The sequence below is a fragment of the Hyaena hyaena genome, unplaced genomic scaffold, assembly GCF_003009895.1.
Source record: "Hyaena hyaena isolate Hyena2069 unplaced genomic scaffold, ASM300989v1 scaffold_359, whole genome shotgun sequence".
Taxonomy (NCBI): Eukaryota; Metazoa; Chordata; class Mammalia; order Carnivora; family Hyaenidae; genus Hyaena; species Hyaena hyaena.
This window is the reverse complement of record NW_024080994.1, coordinates 682544-692781: the sequence shown is the minus strand read 5'-3', so window position 1 is coordinate 692781 and position 10238 is coordinate 682544.

Sequence of the window (10238 nt, the reverse complement as noted above, 5' to 3'; positions counted from 1 at the left end):
TTTTACCATTCATCTTTCTATTTCAGAATTCCAGTTTTAAATCTGTTCAGATATATTTATTGAAATTATTTGAGAACATTTATTTTTTCTTCAATTTTTAAATGCTTATTTATTTTGAGAGAGAGAGGAAAAAAAGATGAGCAGGGGAGGGGCAGAGAGAGAGAGAGAGAATCCCAAGCACGCTCTGAGCTCAGTGCAGAGCCCAAAGTGGAGCTCGAACTCACGGACCGTTAAGATCATGACCTGACTAGAAATCAAGAGTTGGATACTTAACTGACTGAGCCACCCAGACACCCCCAAATTATATGAGAACATTGAACTTGCATGCAGGGTCACCAGAATTGTACAATTTGTGTTTGTAGCTTGTACCTGCACGTGTATATGTTTTCCTTCTTACTACCACACTGCGTATGTTGCAAAAAATTGACTCACCTGTTTTTTCTTTCACTTTTTAAAAAATGTTTATTTATTATTGAAAGAGAGAGACACAGAGTGAGAGTGGGGAAAGGGCAGAGAGAGAGGGAGACACAGAAATGGAAGCAGGCTCCAGGCTCTGAGCTGTGAACACAGAGCCTGACGCTGGACGCGAACACATGAACTGTGAGATCGTGACCTGAGCCGAAGTGGGACACTTAACCGACTAAGCCACTCTGGAGCCCATCTTTCACTTCTTGATACATGCACATTGTCCTAAGACTCTGTGCAAGCCAACAGCTTCCATAAAATGCTTGCCTGTGCTTGCTTTGAATCCCATGCTGGATCTACTGGAATTCTGTGTTCATGCAGCATCAGGAATGCTATATGAAAGTGGGGTGGCAAGGAACATCAGGTTCACATACATTGTGCACATGGTGTGTTATCTGCTTACACCATGCTATTTTGTCCCTTTGGACTTCACTCATGTAAGCCAAGTTCAAGAATTACATTATTATGAATTTCAACACAGTGATAGAGCATTAAACCAAGAGTGGGGCTCTTTTGAACCTGTGATCTTATGTGCCTGCACAGGTCATGTGCCCATGAAGACAGCACTACAAGTAACCAAAGTAAGAGTCACCTTTTCTTTTTTAGTAGTTTGAAATATCAGTAACCATTGGAAGAACACAAACCAAATGAGCACACATCAATGGGGGCCATTTTGAAAAATAAGATTGTATTGGCTAACTGAAGCCTAAGATGAATCTTGGAATATTGTAAAAAAATTAACAGGAAGGGAATCTGGCTGGCAAAGTGTCCAAGAGCATTGGACACTTGATCTCTGGGTAGTGGGTTGGAGCCCCACATTGGATGTAGAGATCACTAAAAAAGTAAATAAACTTTTAAAAAAGCAATAAAAAAAAAGAATTAACTGGAAAAAAAGAACCTGTAATTAATGTTAAATTGAGAATCATCTTAGGTGCAGTAATTACATAGTTGTTGGAAAATGAATGCATTGAAGTTTTTTTAAAGAACAGGAATTTTTTTTTTTTTATTGCTGTAAACCTTACAGCTTAAAAAAAGGCTAAACACTACAGAGAGGTAATATAAAAAAGCTACTCTTACAATTTAATGTATCTTTAAAAATGTGTTGCATATACTTATAACATAACCATTTTTACTCCTAATTCAGGCAGACGACATAATATCAAGTAAAGATAACAGTCTTGTTACTGTCTTTTCATGCACTAAAGTATTATACTACTTCATTGATGAGGGCACTGGAATTGCCCCAAAAGAAAATCCATCTAAACATTTTCAATTTGAAGGGTTAAAAGGACAATAGGAGCCCCTGGGTAGCAGAGTCAGTTAAGTATCTGACTTCAGCTCAGGTCATGGTCTGGCAGTTCGTGAGATCGAGCCTTGAGTCGAGGTTTGTGCTGACAGCTCAGAGCATGGAGCCTGCTTCAGATTCTGTGTCTCTCTCACTCTCTGCCCTTCCCCTACTTACACACACTCTCTCTCTCTCTCTCAAAAATAAATAAACATTCAAAAAAATTTAAAAAAGAAACAATAAATAAGCCATTAATTTGTTTTTATGTTAATGTATTTTCTTTTATATTAAGGTGAAAAGTTTAGCTTTATTTTCAAATTATCAATAAAAATATAAATAATTATATTAGAATGATATGGGAAATCATATGGGACAAGAGAGCTAAGATTAAGTTCTATGAATATACAACTTTGCAGATATATAAGTGTAAAAGTAGGCTGCAAAATACAGATGTGTTACATGTTCACCAATAATTGTTTATAATAAAATTAACCAAAAGCCCAGTAACTTTTGTGCTTATTCAAATAATCTTTCTATTCCCTTACAACCACACGTGCAAGTATACGTTGAACATTTCTGGAAGGACACTCAGAGTGTTAATTAAGTGGTTCTATCTAATGAGATTGGATGATGAGAGAAAGAATTTTACTTTTTGCTTTTCTCCATCTTCTGTACTATTTGGATTTTTAAACTATGAACATGATTTTATTTTAATAACTTAAAAACTGACTAGTTAAAAAAGGTAGTCATTCAGTGAGTCTACACCAACACTAAAACATGTACTACAGTTTACAGGCACACATTGCACACTCTTTACAGGATAAAGATAGTCATCTTTATCATGATTTCATTCTGTTCTTAAGTTGGTCAGAGCCACTCTTCAGCCCAAGGGGGTCTTTGCATTAATGTAATGCCATTGAGGGTCTCTGGAGGAGCCAGCATCTGCAAAGGGAGGGCTTTTTGCAATAGTAGGGCTTAATTGTCAATCATGAGAAGGAGCAGTACCCGTGAAACTTGCCCTGTCATATGGGCATGTAAATGATATTCTTTCATAATTTTAAACCGTTTTTTAAATGGAAAAGTTGGAACGTACACAAGGGTAGAGAGAAACGAGCCTCCACGTATTCAGCAATGAGCTTCAGCAATGATCAATTCGTGTGCAATCTTGTTTTGTTTATACCCCCCATCTCATTGAATTATTTTGGAATAAAACCAAATACCATATCTTTTCATCTATAAATATTTCAGCATGTATTTCTATAAGGACTCAAAAACAAATAACCACAATAACATTACATCAAAAAAAGTCCCAAGGAATTCCTCAACATTGTTAAATATTCAGTTATTACTAAAATTTCCGTGATTGTCTCATATATGATAGAGATGACCTTTCTGAAGGTTTGGTAGTTCCTTTTATCTCCTTATGTAACGGGATAAGGTTTATTATGAACATTTTCGGGTCCTTGTACTCACACAATTTTATAGACTTTCTGATGTGATTAAAGGTCTTTATCATTTTGTTCTTAAACTTGTCTTTTTAAACCACACCAGAATTCTTTATTTCCTTTAATTTGTCTCATTGACTGCTTTACTTCCTGCACAATTCTTCTTCTCTTCCTTTTGACAGACCAAGCAGATTTACGGACAGCTCCATGTTAGCTATGCCAACCTATCTATTCAGTTTATCCTTGGGAGATTCAGGAGACATCTGTTGCAGTCAGTGTTTATGTGCTTTTATAATATTTACTTAACAAACGTGGCCTTTAGAAGACCAAGGTAGGCACTGACTGAGTTGACAAATAAGAAAACTAGAGGGATGGCAAATGCAGGCACAGGTAGATGGGAGAGTCACTCTGGAAAGATGCTAATAAGTGAAGAATGTTTTCCCCCCAATATCAGAAGCAGCTGTGGCCAAATCATTCATTTCTTCAATAATTTACAGAATCTTGGATCTCTTGAAGTATACAATCTAGATATACAACATATATATGTAAATATATATTCCCCTTGACCAAATATAATACTATATACTTTATTGTTTCATCTTCTTTAGACTATTTAAAAATAATAATTCACTTAATACTGACAATACATTGTGACATACTTTAGGAACTAATGAATTTATAGGTAAATAAGTTAAAGCTCAGGAAGATGGCTTTCCTCTAGTTGTAGAGCAAAGGACTAGGGGAGGACACACAAGCTTGACTCTATGCTCAAAGTCAATTCTTACCCCATTTACAAAGGCAAGATAACTTATAATCTGAACTTGAATATATTATATTATATTGTATTATATTATATTATGCAGTATTTTCCTGGAGAGTAAGAATTGAAAGCCTTCGATGGATTTTGCTAAACAATACAGTAATTTGTGAATGTCAAAGAGGTGGAAAAAAAGAAATCTTTAATTAGACCTCAGCCAGGCTTATGAGGGTCACTAAGGGTCAAGCTCAACAATAATTAAAAATTATAAAACATTTAAGTGTCTTAAATGATAAGCACTTTATAACCCTGGAATTACAAAAAGCCTTCTTAAATACCATTATCACCAATCAGTTTAAAGTATTATCAGTTTAATACTGATTAACAGTAGTAAAACATTGTCAGTTCCAAAATATTTCTTGGGGCACCTGGGTGTCTCGGTCAGTTAAGCATCTGACTTTGGCTCAGTCATGATCTCACGGTTTGTGAGTTCAAGCCCCACGTTGGGCTCTCTGCTGTCAGTGCAGGGCCTGCTTCAGATCCACTGTCTCCCTCTTTCTTTGACCCTCAGCTGCTCATGCTCACTCTTTCTCTCTCTCTGTATCTCTCAAAAAATAAACAAAACAAAAACATTTAGAATGAACCTGGACCACTTTCTTACACCATACACAAAAATAAACTCAAAATAGATGAAAGACCTAACCGTAAGACAGGAAGCCATCAAAACCCTAAAGAAGAAAACAGGCAACAACCTTTTTGACCTTCGCTGCAGCAATTTCTTCCTTGACATGTCTCTATAGGGAAGAGAAACAAAAGCGAAAATGAACAATTGGGACCTCATCAAGATAAAAAGCTTCTGCACGGTGAAGGAAACATCAGCAAAACTAAAAGGTAAATGATGAAATGGGAGAAGATATTTGCAAGTGACCAACTAGATAAAGGGTTAGTATCCAAAATCTATAAAGAACTTATCAAACTCAACACCCAAAAAACAAATAATTAGGTGCAGAAATGGGCACAAGACATGAATAGACAATTTTTCAAAGCAGACATTCAGATGGCCAACAGACACATGAAAAGATGCTCAATATCACTAGTCGTCAGGGCAATACAAATCGAAACTACAATGAGATACCTGTCAGAATGGCTAAAATTAACAGCTCAGGCAACAACAGATGTTGGTGAGGATGCAGAGAAGGAGGATCTCTTTTGCACTCCTGGTAGGCATGCAAACTGGTACAGCCACTCTGGAGAACAGTATGGAGGTTACTCAGAAAGCTAAAAATAGAACTACCTTATGACCCAGCAATGCACTACTAGGTATTTATCCAAAGGCTAAAAAAAAATGCTGATTCGAAGGGGCACATGCACCCCAATGTTTATAGCAGCACTACCGACAATAGTCAAAGTATGGTAAGAGACAAAATGTCCATCAACTGGTAAATGGATAAAGAAGATGTGGCATATATATACAATGAAGTATTACTTGGCGATCAAAAAGAATGAAATCTTGCCATTTGCAACAACGTGGTTGGAACTAGAGCATGTTATGCTAGGCAAAATAAGTCAGAGAAAGACAAATATCATATAATTTCACTTATATGTGGAATTTAAGAAACGAAACAGAAGAACATAGGGGAAAGGAAGTAAAAATAAGATAAAAACAGAGAGGGAGGCAAACCATAAGAGACTCTTAAATACAGAGAACAAACTGAGGGTTGCTGGAGGGGTGATGGGTAGAGGGATTGGATAAATGGGTGCTGGGCATTAAGGAGGACACTTGTTGGGATGAGCACTGGGTGTTATACGTAAGTGATGAATCACTAAATTGTATTCCTGAAATCATGATTACGCTGTATTTAACTAACTTGGATTTAGTTATGCAATGCAAACACAAAAAAATTTTCTTGAATGTCTTAACACTGTGTTCAGCACTTCCAAGGAATGCAGATGAAAATAAAATTTGCCCTTTTATTTATTTTTTGATGTTTATTTATTTATTTTGAGAGAGAGAAGGAGAGCACAAGTGGGGAGAGGGAGAGAGAGAGAGAGAGAATCCCAAGGCAGGTTCTGTGCTGTGAGTGCAGAGCCCAATGTGGGGCTCCAATTCACAAACTGTGAGATCATGACTTGAGCCTAAATCAAAAGAGTCAGACGCTTAATGGACTGAGCCACCCAGACTCTCCAAAATTTGGCCTTTTAAAGATATAGTAATCTACCTTGAGTCATAAACTATTTACAGATGTTTTGGAAGCGATTAATTTTCTTCTTAGAAAGTGCACATTTGAACATACACTCAAAATTTAACATTTAGCTTTTGGAGCTTGAAGCCTGACATGGGACTTGCTTTCATGACACTGAGATCCTGACCTGAGCAGAAATCAAGAGTTGGATGCTTAAGCAATTGAGCCACCCAGGCGCCCCAAGAGTAATGCTTTTCAAAACAGAAATATTAGAAGAATGTCAATACAGTCTCCAGGCTCATTGAGAGATGGAAAATGAGAAGCCTCCACTCCACAGGGCTATAGCTGGGTGGCTGGGGCACAGAAAGTTCTTAAGTTCTCCAGAGGCAAGAGATGAATCAGATTTTATGAAGAGGCTGAGGATGACAGGAAGTTGCTAACAAGGAAATGACTTTTCCAGAGGGCAAAAAGAAAGCTGGGGAGATAACAGTTGAAGGATACATCATCATCATCATCATCATCATCATCATCATCATCATCATTATCATCACCATCTAGTCGAATCTCTCATTAGATGGATAGTTAAGATATAGATACACACAGGTGCATTATGTTAAACCCTAGCATCTTGAATGGAATGCAAGTATGGTAGTGTTAATAATTTAATGCTGAGACAAGGTAATCAATAACAAAGTCCCAAATAGCAGCTAATTTATAAGAAATGAAGAAAAAGATGAATAGTATAATAAGTCCTGTTATATGAGATACTTGGAGTAGTCAAAGTCATAAAAACAGAAAGTAGCACGGTGGTTGCAAGGGCCCTGGGGGAGATGGAGAGGAGTTAATGTTTAATGGGCAGAGAGTGTCAGTTTGGGAAGATGGAAAAGTCCTGGAGATGAATGCTGGTGGTGGTGAATGTATTTCATGCCACTGAACTGTATTTAAAAATGGTTAAAATGTGGGCACCTGGGTGTCTCAGTCAGTTAAACGTCTGACTTCAGCTCAGGTCATGATCTTTCAGGCTGTGAGTTTGAGCCCTGTGTCAGGCTCTGAGCTGTCAGCACAGATTCTGGAGCCTGCTTCAGATTCTGTCTCTCTCTCTCTCTCTGCCCCTCTTCCACTCGCACGCGCACTCTCTCTCAAAAATAACATTAAAAAATTTTTAAAAATGGTTAAAATGGTAAATTTTGTGTTATATATATTTTCACCACAATAAAAAAGGAATTGAAGCAGTGTGCATTTTAATACTGCTAATCCAAGTCAGTCAGAGAACATCAATTGCATACCCTAATAGGGATCTGACACTGTGGGAAAGTGTTCTACTCACCTCCTCTAATTTAATCCTCACTACAGCCTAATCATGAAAGTACTGTTTGTTGTCTCTATCATAGAAGAAGGAAAACTGGGAGCCCCTAAGCGTTCTTAGCCAAAGTCACAGAAGTAGTAAATAATGGACCCAGGGCTCATATACCTGAGCATATGTGGCTTCAAAGTCTTTGTGCTTTCTATGTGCTAATTACATTACACTGACATAGGGGAGATGTAAACTCTGCTTTAAGAAGTTCCAAAGTCCACGTTTTAAGCATGTGGCACAGTGGTGGACCGCTGGCAAACACTAGCAACAGATGGTTAAAGTCAGCTCCGTTTAAACAAAAGCCAGACTGTGCTCAAGTTGAGAAGCTGGGTGTGTGAATAGGAGCCAGCTCTAGGAGAAAAGGCCGAGGACCTGAATGAAAGAACTCTGTTCAAGGGCAACATCGTGGAAGGGACTCGTCATCACACATCGGATTCATCAGCCGTCTCCTCACACACACACACACACACACACACACAGACAATAATTGCTATCATGGGGCATCACCCTCTGGTTAATGCACAACCAAAATATGATGTGCTCAGAGGTAAAATTAAAATTTCATATTTGTACTTTAGAAATAAAAGTGTTTCATAAATATAAGGCGTTAAAATGATTTAGATTCCACAAAGCAGTCTGGAAACAGGAACAGTTTTATCGGATGGGTATCGTAAACCTCACTGACTGCCAAAACAACGGTGCCAAAAAGGAATTAGGGACAGACTACTCAGGGAAGCTTTGTATAATGCCAACTTGAACTTTTCTTCTTCTTCTTTATTCCCACCAAAGCATGTTTTGGAAAATCTATGTATGTATCCTATTGTACAGAGAACTTCAAAAGACTAAAGTGGCCCACTGCAGAAACCTCAGAATACTGTCTTGAGAATACTTCAAATATTTCCAAAACACATCAGTATAAAACATCTGCACTATAAATTAAAGATGCCAATTGAGTTGCCAGTAAAGGCAAAGTTTAATATTCCCAGATGTTACTATATAGTATCTTATGATATATTGGCTGAGTATAGTATGCACATTTGTACATCATGGTATTTTTTCAAAATGTAAATCTAGTCCCTGGAGATATAACAATAGCAAGACTGAATAAATTGTCTGAAAAGTAAAATTTATACTTCTTTTTTTTATTGTCATTTTAAAAGATGGGGGAAGGGAAAGAGCAAGAAAACGAATTCTTCTATTAAATGGTACTTCTTTCTTACTGAAGTAGAAAATTCTTTTTATTTTTCTGAAGTATAATTGACTTACAACATTAGTTTTGGGTGTATAAGATAATGATTTGACATTTGTATAATAGCAAAATGATCACAATAAGTCTAGTCACTATCCATCACCATACATAGTTACAAATTATTTTTCTTGTGATGAGAACTTCCAACATTTACTCTCTTAGCGACTTTCAAATATGCAATATCATGTTATTGGCTATAGTCACCATGCTGTACATTACTCCCATGACTAAATTATTTTATAACTGGAAGTCTACACTCTTGGCCCCTTTGTCCATTTTGTCTACTTCCCAACTCAACTTCCCTCTGGCAACCACCACTGTATTCATTGTTTAGTTTAGTTTTTTATTTTCCACATGTAAGCCAAATTGTATGGTATTTGGCTTTCTCTATCTGACTTATTTCACTTAGTATAATACTTAGTTCTGGTTATTTCACTTAGTATAATTAATTCACTTAGTATAATACTCTGAACTGTCCATATTGTGGCAAATGGCAAGATTTCTTTCTTTCTTTTTTTTTTATAGCTGACTAGTATTCCATTGTGTATATATATTAATATATATGTTATATATATACCAAATCTTTATCCATTCATCCATCGATGTACACTTAGGTTGTTTCTATATCTTGGTTATTGTAAATAATGCTGCAATGAGTATAAGGATGCATATATCTTTTCATATTAGTGTTTTTTGTTTTCTTTGGATAAATACTCAGAAGTGAAATTGCGGGATAATATGTCAGTTCTGTTTTTATTTCTTTGAGGAACCTCCATACTGTTTTCCACAGTGGCTGCACCAATTCACATTCCCACCAACAGTGTGGGTTCCCTTTTCTCCACAGCTTCGTTAACACTTGCTATTTCTTGTGTTTTTGGTAATAGCCATTCTGACTGGTGTGAGATACTATCTCATTGTGGTTTTGATTAGCATTTCCCTGATGATTGGTGATATTGAGCATCTTTTCATGTACTTGTTGGCCATCTGTGTATCTTCCTTGAAAAAACATGTATCCAGATCTTCTGCCTATTTTTAAATCAGATTTGTTTTTTAATTGTTACTGAGTTGTGTAAGTTCTCTATATATTTTGGATTTTAATCCCTTATCAGATACATGATTTGCAAATATCTTCTTCCAGTTGGTAGGATGCCTTTTAATTTGTTGATTGTTTGCTGTGCAGAAGCTTTTTAGTTTAATGTAGTTCTATTTGTTTACTTTTGCTTTTCTTGCCTCTGCCTTTGGAGTCAAATCTCAAAAAATCATCTCTAAGATCAATGTCAAGGAGCTTACCGCTTCAGTTTTCTCCTAGGAGTTTTATAGTTTTAGGCCTTAAACTCAAGTGTTTAATCCATTTGGAGTCAGTTTTTGTGTACAATGTAAGATAGTGGTCCAGTTTTATTCCTTTGCAGGTGTCTGTCTAGTTTTCCCAACACAATTTATTGAAGAGATTTGTGGATTTATTTCTGGACTCTCTTTTCTATTCCACTGATTTATGTGTCT